This window comes from Meleagris gallopavo, chromosome 2 (assembly GCF_000146605.3).
Source record: "Meleagris gallopavo isolate NT-WF06-2002-E0010 breed Aviagen turkey brand Nicholas breeding stock chromosome 2, Turkey_5.1, whole genome shotgun sequence".
NCBI classification, from domain to species: Eukaryota; Metazoa; Chordata; class Aves; order Galliformes; family Phasianidae; genus Meleagris; species Meleagris gallopavo.
The window spans coordinates 35,726,308-35,739,334 of NC_015012.2; the positions used below are offsets into that span (position 1 = coordinate 35,726,308).

At 34.4% G+C, this 13,027-nt stretch overlaps 1 long non-coding RNA gene across 1 annotated transcript; it reads right to left on the reverse strand.

The window, feature by feature from the left end:
• Positions 1–9,151: 9,151 nt before the first annotated feature.
• On the reverse strand, positions 9,152–11,185 carry LOC109366418. The gene is made up of 3 exons (XR_004159049.1): positions 11,155–11,185; positions 10,191–10,429; positions 9,152–9,861 (listed from the first exon to the last, which is right to left on the reverse strand). It is a non-coding gene; the product is annotated as an uncharacterized LOC109366418 (long non-coding RNA).
• Between the last annotated feature and the right edge of the window lie 1,842 nt (positions 11,186–13,027).

Consider the following 13,027-nt stretch of genomic DNA (forward strand, 5'->3'; position numbering starts at 1 on the left):
TTCAGTTGATGGACCCAATTCCATGAGGCAACCAGAGTTCTACGGAAGGCATACGACTGGGAGCATGCTCTATATTTTTTGTATTTCTTCAGTCTTCAGGACTGTAGATAAATAAGCTTATTTATCTAGGTATGGCTTATATTTAAAATGTCAAGTAACAACTAATAATATCCCAAATTTCAAAGCTATCAGGCATGTTTATTTCAACAAAAATAGAAAAATTTACCAATAAATGAAGTCTAGTGAAAATGGGCTTTATTAACGTTTGCCTTTTCATAAAAGCTAGCATAACAGTTGATGTAAACAGAGAAAAGCAAAGCAAGAGAGCAAGCTTGTGACTATTAGCATAGTTATAAGCAGGTACAAAGTTTGAAGTGAATTAAAGAAGAAAAGAACAAAGAGTCAAATGCAAAAAGTCTATTTTTACATAAAATCAATATTTTATTATAATCAGGTTTTATGCGGGTCTTCAGGCACAAGTCCACCACCGGAGATTTCAGCAACAAGCTTTGTGAAAAGGAAAAACTCCCAATTTAATTATCACTTCAGGTGAAATTTTTGAGTCCAGCTGTGAAACACAGATACAGAGTGACATAAGATTTCAAGGTTCTGAATATTGTTGAATGCTGGAATACTTTTATAATATGAGCTATCAGAAAAGACCATTTTATAATGCAATAAGAATTTCACAAACAGAATAGTTTTTTTCTTTTTTCTTTTTTTAAATTTAATATCATCTAGAAGATATTATTCATGGACAGAAGTAAAAACCTAAGTTTTGTCTTACTTTATTAATAGTAATGAAATTTAAGAGTACTTTGAGGAACTATTCATATTAATGTGAAGGCTCATTAACTAGTCATGGGCATACAGGCCCTTTTCAAATGCACCTGACAATACTCTGCCTCTTCTTGCTTTCTCTGTCTCCTATCTCAGACACTTTAGACTCTCACTTTTTCACATTTTCTCATGTGTGAGTAATACATAGATATTTATAGCACATGAATTTTAAAATTAAGCTTGCAATCAGCTAATGAAAGCTATCTTTAAAAGTCACTGATTTTATATTAGGTAGATGCAAAAAACTGACAATTCATTTCTCTTATATTTAAAGTAGAAGTGATATAGTATTTATTGCAATGGTCTTTTTAATAAAGCTTTCTAATAAAAATGGAATCCACTTGGAAATCTATACTCGTCTTCAATACCTTGCAAAGACTACATTAATATGACATTTTCAAAAATAATTATTTTTTTGGAAAATATTTCTCATGATTTTTTATAGATTTAATTCTTAGTAATCCATATACTAATAACTATGTTTGAATTATTAGTTCAGGAATCAGTAACCAAAACGTGGCACAAAGTGAAAAAGCTTTTATAATTACAACAAAAGTCAAATTTTACAAGCTCAACATTTTTAAAGTTCAGCAGAAAAAGAAGTATTAGTAGTTCTTGGCAGGTGTTACAACAGAGGGTTTGAGTCTTTCATCCATTAGCCAGTTTGAATAAAAATAAAAGCAGCATGCTGAAGGAATTTAGCAAAGTTTGATCTGTCTAAGTACATACCAACAAATAAGGCTCTTTCTTAGTTTTGCATTAAGTGAGAAAGAATGCTAGTGGTTCCAGGAGTGCATTAGGAGTGTTGCCAGAAGGTCCAAGGAGGTAATCCTTCCACTCCACTGGACTCCTCACAGACATACCACAGAAAATCCAGTGAAGAGCCACAAAGATGACAAAGGGACTGGAACATCTTTCCCATGAGGAAAAAGAGAGCTGGGACCATTCAGCCTGGGGAAGAGAAGACTCAGGGATAAGTGTATAGAAATATTTGAAGGGAAAGTGCAAAGAAGATTAAGTCAGACTCTTTTCAGTGGTGCCCAGTGCCAGGATAAGAGGTAATGAGTACAAACTGAAGCACAGGAGTTACCCTCAAACATCAAGAACCACTTCTGTACTGTGTGGATGATGGAGCACTGTTACAAGTTGCTCAGAGATATTGTGAATTCTGCCCCCTTGGATATCTTCAGAATCCACATGGATGATGTACTGGGTAACCTGGTATGGGTGGCCATGCTTTAGCAGGGCACTAGTTAACTACCAGAGGTCCTTTCCAACCTCAGCACATCTGTATGATTCTGTGATTGCAGCTGTATCAAAATTGTGGATAAGGATTACAAATATGCATCTTTTACAATAATACTTTTGAAATATAGGCAAGGGAAGACGTACAATTCTATATTATTTCAACTGTACTCTCACTAAAATACCAAAACAACAAAATTAAAGTGTATTTGTCTTTATCAGGATTTGCAAAGACATTTTATTTCCATTAATTTATATCATTAAAATATAGGGATAGAACCGAAATTTGCTACTTATTAAGAGTGACCAAGTCCTTCCAATCTCTCTAAGATTATATACACAGGAAATTCTTGGCAAGTAAGAAAATGAAACTCAGATGTCCTGCACTTTAGAGACCAGGCAGAGACCAACACTCAGTTCATACAGCAATTTCTTCTAGAGCTTGGGGCATCCGGTTCACTTCTTCTCACACAAAGATACCTAGAGGATTTGTGCAATCCACAAGAAAGGCATTAAAGAGTATTATCTTCTGTATTCTATTAGGCTCTCAATCATTGCTGCTCCTCAAGAAGATAGTTGCATCTAATCCAAGTGGAATATGCATTATATTATTAAGACTTCTCTTTTTCTGAATTAGACACTTTGTACATGCATGCAATTTAATAAAATAAGTAATTTCCTTATACCAGATGAGATTAGGCAGCTTTTTTCCTTTTCAATTTAAACAAAACAATGTCTCCTCCTAAAAGTAATAGAAATCTATGAATAAAAGCACTGCAGCTGCTATTATGCAGAAAGAAGGCAGCAAGAAGCTACTCATTCATCTTAGTTTTCTCCACCACTAACAAAATATATAGGAAAATGGTTCTTAAAACTGCATTTCCAATAAATATGTAGAATTCTGCTCTGTAAATTACACAGAACATTCATTTGATATTCATAATATTAGAGGTTTAGTTTTGTTCTTTAATATATAGTTCTTCCAAAAATTAAGGTTTGTATACACACAAAATTAGATCTTCATAAGGTTTTTGCAGTCTACCCAGTGCAACAACAAGTGATTTAAATCAACATCAGTTACCTAAAAATAAATTGAAGTTTTTAAATTTTGTGTTTCTTATTACCATAATGATGGAAACAATCGTCTCATTCGCTGTGGAGGTTTTAGCTACTGCCTTTGGGACATTATTAGAAAAATCTCCCTGGCTGTATACACTAAAATAATCTTCTCCCTAGCATCTGGGCACATACTGGTGATAGTGAGAAGCTCAGAAGAGCTGCAAGGTCTGTGCTCTGGGCCCAGTGCCTGGCTCCTTTTCACCTCACTTAAGCAAAAGCACATCCACAGCTCAGGTTCCATGTGTTGTTCACCTTTTCCTGAGGTAACAATGCAATCAGGACCAGGGTCACTAATTGCTGAAGCATGGAGAAGCTCACTTAGCCTCTCTGAGCTTGGGGCAGGACCCCTTCTGTTTGCTTTTACTTCACAGTCACTTCTCTTTCTTTCCCCTAAGACTCAGTTTCCAGCTGATCAATTGCCTAGTGCGTGTCACTTTTCTGGAAGGGAAATGTGTCCAATTACATCCCATTACAAACCCAAGAGGAAATACTTTAAATTATTTTTCAACAATACAGAATAAACTGACATAGTGCCAGTTTATTCTAAGAAGCTTGAACAAATTTAATTCCAAAGAGATCATTGTTTTTCTCCTTTCCCTTTTTAAGGGGGAAAAGAGAAAAGGGGCATTTTAGCATGCAAGCCACCTCAGAGCCTTAGGATAGCAGGAATTTATGTTTCCACACATGACAAATACAAGGCAGTTTGGTCTTGCTGTGAAAAGTAGCTACCTGCATTTTCATAGTGCAAGTATGTGAAATCCTCTGGCCAATTCTTCTGAACTAGTAGGGTGTTATAAATCAACATTCAGGCTTACTTTGCAGTAACTTTCCTCATCCACACCTTCTCTTTGGGTTTCTGGCTTTATTTCTAATGTTTTTGGCTTACCTATCAGCAGCCTTCTAGTGACACAAGTGGTACTTTCATTTTTATTTTTCTAACTGTAGGTGTGTTATAGATCTATACACATTTTCTCACAGCAGATTTCCTTCAGGTTGATTAATAACCAGCCATCCAATGAGTTTGCTACCTGTGGACTCGAAAGACAGAAAGTAGAATTTTAAAGGCCAACTCTCTCTTCAGCCTAAAATTCAAGAGGTAAATAGGCATAGATATTAAAAACGATTTGATTCCAGGAGATTTCTGCCCTCATGAATTACTTTTGCCTATATTTAAGGATTCAAGATTATTGGCATTGAATACTCTTTAATTCTTCTGAATATAGACATCTAACCATAGCTATCTAGTTCAATATTTTTGTTTAGAAACTGCATAATTAACATGAAGAAGGTGACCTTCTTAGACTGGAGTCTTCCCTATCTGTGTGACTGTCAGTGATAGAATAATCACATCAAGACTTCTTTCTGTACTATTTATATAAGGAGATGAGATGTCTTGTTTGGCCTGTCTCACCTGACTCATAGGCACTTAGTGAATCCGAAGCTTATAAATGTTCTCTCTGAAAATAGTAGGAATCTCTACATTTTTACTGAAATGAGTTTTACATTTAACCTTTAACCTTTCACTCCATCTGCGTCCAAATATTTGAACATCAAAATTTCTTTATGAATCTAGCAAAAAGAAATGGAAAGTTTTAAAGAATAAAAAGCGTTAGGTAATATTACAGTGTTTACAATGTAAGCGATGATCTTTATGATCTTGATAAATGAATGAATATGAATAGTAAGGTTACTCATCAAAAGGTACACAAATAAGTCTAACAATATTTCTCACTATAGCACAGCTAGAAAGGCCTGAACCTGTAGAGTCAATTTCCTTCAAGAAATGCTTTGTTCTACAAAGACAGAAGGATATCTTCTGAAAAGAGAACTTTGAATAAACAAGAGGCATTACTCTCAAAGTGACCTATATATATGTAATGTGTGCTCACCAACTGTTCCACACAATCAGGTAGAAGACTACACATGGCTAGTGGAGGAGATTTGTTTACACAGTCAACTGATTAGTGTCATCTCCAGCACTACCGTTCTAGTTCCCATCAGGACTGCAATTTATTTCTTAGCTTCCTTCCTGGTTGACAGGTTACACAACCAAGAAAATAGGTCAGATCATAAGTGTAGCAAGCCATCTGCCTGGGAGTTTCCAACAGAAGGATTAGGTAATAAGAACAGAAAAAGTCTATGATCTTTTGTTTATCTTCTCAGCAATCAGTAATCTAGCAATTTACAGACCTAGAATTTGAATTCAAGCCATCATCGATAACAGCCTGAACTCCATCTACCTTATGTGAATTCATGTGGTGTTTCTTTTTTTTTTTTTCCTGCTTACACTTTTGGTGTCTGAGAAGTCCCTGTAAAAATAGGTCCTCCCGTGGAGAAAAAGGGCTTGCTTTTGTTTTCAGCTTGGTACCAAACCATAACACTCAGATAGAGAAAAGCAATAAATAATCATTCTATATTTATCTTTTTCATACCTGTCACAGTTGTATAGTTTGTTATCTCTCTCAAGATGACAGTTTTTTCCAAGCAGAAATTTCATGTGAATCATCCTTAGTATAGAAGTGTTCCCACTCCATAAAACAGTGATAATCTTATTACTTAAATGTACTTCTTCTTGCAATACCATGTTGATTGTGAGAAATTTCAGGGGAAAAATGAAAAGATCAAGTCCATAAAATATTATTAATAAAAACAGAAACTCCTGAAATGAACAGCAGCCATTGTGGTAGTTTTCTGGTGTCAGATACTGATGATACTTGTGGTAGCCAGAACATATACTCTTATAATAGATATAGGACTTGAAAGAAACACAGGATCTGCTGGAGTAATGGTTGAACATTTGCAGACATTTAAATGACAAATACAATATTTAAGAAACATAATACACTTACTTGGGTTAGTTGAAGTTCTCCTTACCCTTGAAAAAAATGTTTGAAGACAGATTATTTCAAATGATCATTTTTTCTTGTCAGCTCCACTATCTAGTTTTCAAAAGTAAAATCAAAACAACAAGTAAACAGACAATAAAAGCAAAACCACAACCACTTCCTATGAGAAATCTGCTGATAAGAACAACATGGAGCAAAAAACATGGAGTAATAAATAAAGGGAAACCACTATAGAACTATTTTTAACATTAAATAGACACTTAAGTATTCCTTATGACAAAACACAGATTCATAAGTAAGCCAAGTGTCTTCCTTTTGAATTAATTTTGCATACGTCATCTTGATTTTTTGAGGAGGAAAACAAGCAAACAAACAAGCTAGCAGAACTAAATCACAAAAAGAGAGCTTTACAAACTAAAAATAAAACACATTCATAATTATTCTTGAATGTCTACTCCAGTAAGATTACATATGAGAAATATTTTCCTCTGACAAATACATCTCTTCTGTTGCCATAAGGTTCACTCTTTATGTAATGCAACAATAAACATTTCTGGAAATAGATTATCAGAAGAAGGATAAAATTTCTAACAGTATTTTGTGTTCTCTCTTTGTAATTAAAAAGTAATGAACTAATTTCCCTATTCTGTCAGTATATACCTCATAGACAGTAGTTTTCAGATTTTGAGAAATCAGATGTTAAAAAAGAAAACAAATAACATTGTATTTTAAGTGACTCAGTAATACTAAAGTGGTAACATGCTTATAATCAATATGTATGAAGCAAAATAATGAAATAGCAGCTGGTAGCATTTTGGCTGTTTTTCTAATTTCCTGAATCAGTCCTGTGGAACACGAGCTTCATAGTTGGTAGTATATCGATGGGATATTCTTCCCCTTATTTCCATATTACGAAAAAAAGACTTTTTTCCATTACTAAAATGAAGAGCATTTCTGTTCAGTCTATCTTGCTTTAGCCACTAAGGCTTCTTCATTTCACTGGAAGAGGACAATGAGTAGAGGATATAGAAATTTTCATATCTAGCTATACTTCTGGAACACTGAATTCTTTAATATCACTGAGGGATAATCTACTTTATTAACACATATTCTCACAGCACTTCTTTCATTGTAATAGAAATGGTCATAAGGAAAACACTAAGACTTTAGAGGACAGTTTGGCTTATTGACAGTGAGTCATAACAAGGCCTTTCATGGTTGCTTACTTTAATTTCCCATCTTAACCTGGTATTTAACTTTACACTTTTTTTTTTTTGAGCCCAGTTAAATGAGAATTGATTTGTATAATTATCACCTTCAAGAGAATGACTCAGCAGATTTTAGAATACATTCTGAAGTTCATACACGAACAGGATTTCTTTGTACAGATAGAACATATTTTCCATCAGGAATATAAAGATTCACAGTTTGTACGTGAAAACAAACAACAAACCAACCAACAAAAAAATAAATCAACAGAAAAGACCAAGAGGCTTCAAAAGATCTGATACTGCATTTATTTTGTCTGATATTTGCCATTTTAATAAAATGGCATTTCCTTGTAGTACCGTTAGCAACTTTTCAATATTATCTAATGCTTTTTTCCCCCTCCACCTCAACAAGCATACAAACCTCATATCTGTATAGTTTTATATTTAACATTCATTAAAACAAATGAGAGCAACCAAGCAAACTATAAAATAAACCCGTGATATAAAAATAGAAGGGGTCTTTTAAGACATTTGTTAAGAATAAGACATTGAAAAGAACATTACATTTAATTAAAAAAAAAAATTAACTTCACTTTTAAATAAGATATTTTTGTCAAAAAAACTAATGCCTTAACATTTCTTTTAAAAATGAGGTTTTGCCTAAATCTCCCTGAGCAATCATGAAAGCTCCTTTTAATTGCTTCAGTCAGGCTCTTTTTTTTTTCCCCATTCTATTTCAATAGCCTTCAGTTATATTCAAGTGAAAAAGACATAGCTGCTTTGATGAGCAAACTTCCAAAATATTTTTTCAGTACTTCATAAGAATGACCGTGTTTAAACATGAAAATTTTTGGTTTGCTCAGTAGGTAGTGGCAGAACCTAAATATTACTTCCAAACCCTAATGCAATTAATCAGGGGAGAGGGGCTGCAGGAATAAAAGTCCACTATTTTCAACCAAGCAAATCCCTTCAAACAAGGGATTTAACTCCCCAAGTTTTGCGTAAAAGTTCCTAAATTGAATTGATCAAAACAGGAAATAAATCATTAAAAAAAAAAATCAGTGAAAATTTGGAAGTCTGACTTTTAATTGTCTGCCTAATTTGAGAAAATTTCCTCTCCCCACAGAACTAATCTTCCAGTTTCACTAAATTGTCATCTATGAGTATAATTAGCAAAAAATAAAATCTAGCCAAAATTTCCAGGAAATTCGGCATTTCTTGTGAGGTTTCATTACTTCCAACTTTAGTAAAAGTTGCATGATTTTAGAACAATTTTTAAAGTTAGAAATAAGCAGCTACATTATTTATGAGGCAAATTTAGTTTGGGTTCTGGGAAAAATATATATATTTGTATTAATTCACTCCTGAGAACAAATTACTTCTCTATTCAAACCTAGCTGCTAATGTGACTTGCTGCAGTTATAGCACTGACTGTGGCTGTAAATTTTGCATAGACTAGATGCACTGGATCAATAATAGACAGCAATACAATAAGGACAATGTATACATTCAAAGAAAAGGAAAAAGACAATGGTAATTTAGATTTCAATTTTCAGTGTTGTGCAATTAGTCATACTTCAGATAAGTCTCAGACAGAATATCCAGTGGAGAGAAGAATAACTTTATTCTTGGGCCAAATGAGTGAAATATAGACTGAAATCTCTCCTGATTTGAATTTCCATGGGACGTAGGTGAAGTCATTTAGTGCCTCAGTTTCACATTTGTGTGATAAAGTGCAATAAACCAATCTAGTTCCTTGACATGACAGGCTAGTGTTCAAAGCAGCTTCTTCACTGTGTCCTAGCAATGTGTCTTGGTACTTCTCCCAGAAAGGAACATCTTCAAGGAAAGTTATTTAGAAATATCTCTTTTTTTTTTTTTTTTTTTTTTTTTAAGTCTACACTCTCCAAGGAAAGCCCAAAGAGGATGAAAATCCTTGGAAGTCTTCGCTTCTGTCAAAAACAGTTCATTCAGGCCTTCATTCAGAAATTCAAACCAAGTCAGGAATCTTCAACTGACATGACATTAACAATCTCTTATAAAGAACATTCTTATCTAGACAAAAGCATCAACAACGTCCATATAGTATCCTAATTCATTTTGTTCTTAGTTTTTTTTTTTGTTGTTGCTGTTGTTTGTGTCCTTTAAACTGCATCCTAAAGGACTTTCATGTGTTCAAGACGACAATGTGAAAAATAGAAGCACTCATGTCCATAGAACTACCACACAGAAATAACTGATTTTAAGGTTGCAAACTAAATCAGGTTCTTTTAATGATAAACTTTACTGTAATTATCTCAACTAGCAAGCATTTTATAGACCCCAGGTGCATACCTACACAGAGCTGCTTTTTCAATCCACAGTGTTAAGACCATATGTTCATACATTTTTCTTGATCTGAATGAATGCCAGGTGCAGATACTACCTCTGTAACCTCATCATACCAAAGGGAAGCTGCAGCATGACTTCCCTAGAGAACCAGACCCAGACATTAAATTTCAAGCCATTTCCCTCTGCTGCAGCTTTGTAAGCACTCTGGGAATATATTTTTCCTCTTGTTGTGGCTTATACTCAGTAGGCAGCTCCACACAGTTGTTCTCCTGCAGGATCAGGAAAATATTAAGAAAGATATAAGTGAGAAAACTTGAGGGTTGAGGCAAAGCTAGCTTATTAGGTACAGCACAAACAGCATGCACGAGTAAAGAAAAAACAGGAATTCCCATCATCTGGCCAATGTTCAGGCGTGTGCTTCATTGCTCATGATGTTTACTCAGCAAAACAAATGCCATCACTCTGAATAATCCCTCCCCCTCTTCTTTATCCCAGCATTGCCAAGTACAAGACTATATGGTGTGAGATATTCCTTTGGCCGGTCTTGTTCAGATGTTCTGGCTGTGTCCTCCTCCCCCAGGTCCTTGTGCACACTCACCTCACTTGCAGGTCAGTTTGAGAAGATGAAATACCCTTGATTCTGAATAAGCACTGCTGAGCAATAACTAAAACTGTTATCACCACTACAATCATCACAAATCCAGATCATAACACCAAAGGAGGCACTGAGAAGAAAATTACTTCTGTTCCTGTCAAAACCTTTATACCTCCATTGCAGAAGAATAGAACAGTGAAAATATGTATACCACCTTGTATGGAGTTCTAGCAATCAATCACCTACATAGCAGAGAAAAAAAAAAACATATGTATGCAGCAAGACAAAATACATAAATGAACATGAATGTCTGTGTTAGATTCCCAAATATATTTAGGTCTTAGATCAAACAAGTACAGTCACCTTTTTCCTTAATACTGTTTTAAAGCTTTAATTTGTTTTCAGGAACCTATTCTCTTTGCTATCCAGTGCCCACAGTTTCTCATCCTCTTCAGCACACCTTTATTTTTTCCCTTCTTATTTGGACAGCAAAGTCGTAAGAAGGAAGTAGAGTTATGGAATTCATTCTTGCACTACGGAGCATTTCTCCTCCTTCTAATAAGAAAAATCACTGTCCATCCCCTGATCATCACACTATGACATTTTGTTTTTCTCCAAATTCTCCATGAATTCATGCTTGTGTTACTGATTTTCTGTGAAGTAGACTTGAAAAAAGACAAGCATCATAAACCCTGGTACAAATGATCTTTGTCAATCTCTCTGAATAGACTGCACAGCATATTAAATACAGTATAGATACTTGTCACCTGCATAAAAGAAAACATTCACCATGATCTGCTATGTTTTGGTACAATCAGTTTTCATTGTCTAGAACTATACGGCACTGCAGACTTTAGTAAGACAATGAAAAATGATATTTTTAATAACACCAAAAGTAGCTTACCAAAAACTATTCTTGAACATCGGAAGCTTTATAGCACATTATACATTGGTTGAGTAAACTCACCTGGACTAAATTGATCTTCCAGGCTAGATCTGTAAGGAAGGATATACTTTCCTAAATTTTCTCAAAAATAAACAATATTTCAATTTCAGAGTTTCCTCCAGTTAACTCAACATAAGAGCAGAAAAACTGAAACAGAGAACCCTTGGTTCAAATGCCTCCTTAGACATAGCTACCCTTCTTGTAAACAGTTGAAGGCATTTGGTTAGACTTTTCTGTCTCTGTCACAACTTTGCACACACAATGATCAGCACAGATGACTCCTAATTCAGTGGAGAGAATTTAATCTTGTGCCCTTGTCTCTGCTGAGAAATCTAATAGCCTTTCTATCAAAAACAGTGATGGAAGTTGTCCTCAGTGTAACTGAGTATTGACACACAGTTTTTCAAAGGCTGTCTTAAAATAATTCATCTTTTTTTTCCTAAAAGTTGAGACTATATTTACTTGTGCATTTTATAAGAACTTGATAAAATTAGAGTTGCTGTTACTTTCCTATCTAATTTCCAGACTATATCCTTCGATGTGATATTCCAATACTGCATCTCTGAGGCAGAACACCTGGCAATCGCTTCCCAGTTTTTGCTATGGACCACCACAAAATCGAAATGCAAGTTAAGTCCTTCCAAATGGGAGGATACCAGATAAAATGAACTTCGGATTCTCATTGTAGTTACTTGACACTTAAGCCAAAACATTTTCTTTCTGATCCAAATAGAATCTTATATTTAAAATAAAATTTGATTATCAAAAGGGACAATTCACATTCTGTTGATCTATTTGCAATTATAAGAGGAAAATTGTGATCCAAAGATTAGACATACTCCAGCACGGAAAGAAATCTTTTCTGGAGAAGAATTCTGAAGTGTTTCCTGCTTTCCTTTCTTTCCACCACCTTCTCTCCCTAAAATACTGGGGAAGATTCACAGAATAGACAAAGGTATAGCAATTAATTTGCTTCAGTAAAACTCTTCGCTACTGTTTTGTTTTTGTTTCACAGACAATAAAACAGAGGCAGCACAGCTTGTCTCAGGATCTCCTATACTTCTCTCACTTCATTTGACTTTGGCACAGAGTGAAACATAGATCTTGTTATCATAATACTTTCTTACTGTTTCTGACAAATATGATGTATCCTTCACAATCATTAGTAGTATCAAGCAGTGAAGTTCACTTTCAAAATGTCAAAACTAGAGATTTTAAGTCATGCAGTTTAAAGTAATAAAGAAAAACTGCAGATAACTGTCACCCACAGACAACTCTGAAGTCCTTCTAAGTCCCTTTAACACATCTTTCAGCCTTCAGATTACAAGGCATGAGTTGTACCTTAGAAATGCACTGTAAAGAACACTTTAATGATTATAGAACAATGTAACTATTAAGATTCATAGTTTTGAAACTATTTTCCTTCCATAGCATGGAAGAAATTAATGTGACTAATATTATAATACTCCTTACAGAATTTATTAATTTTATTTAGTGCCAAATATTTTCCTAATGAAAAGATCTAATTTTTGAAATACTGATAAATACCCTAATGTATGTTAACCTGGTGTTCACACTGTAAACAGATACATGATACCCGCTTTAATTTTTCAGCACATTTTTCAGAGTGAGAAAATTTGAAGTGTGTTGTTACTTTCTGAAATCCGTGCATTGACAGATGTGAAAATGAAATTTCACTCAAAGCAAAAGTAGTTGCATTTGCATTCAGGTAGTAAGGGCAAAAATAGCAGCAGTGTAAAATGTGCCTAGCAGAATCTTCTCAGCCATACTAAGTCCATGAAACAATACAGCACCTTCTATATGATGATCCACAGCAGTTCATATGATAAAACTTTTCAGAACAAACGTTATCAGGAAATTTATTTTCAGGATT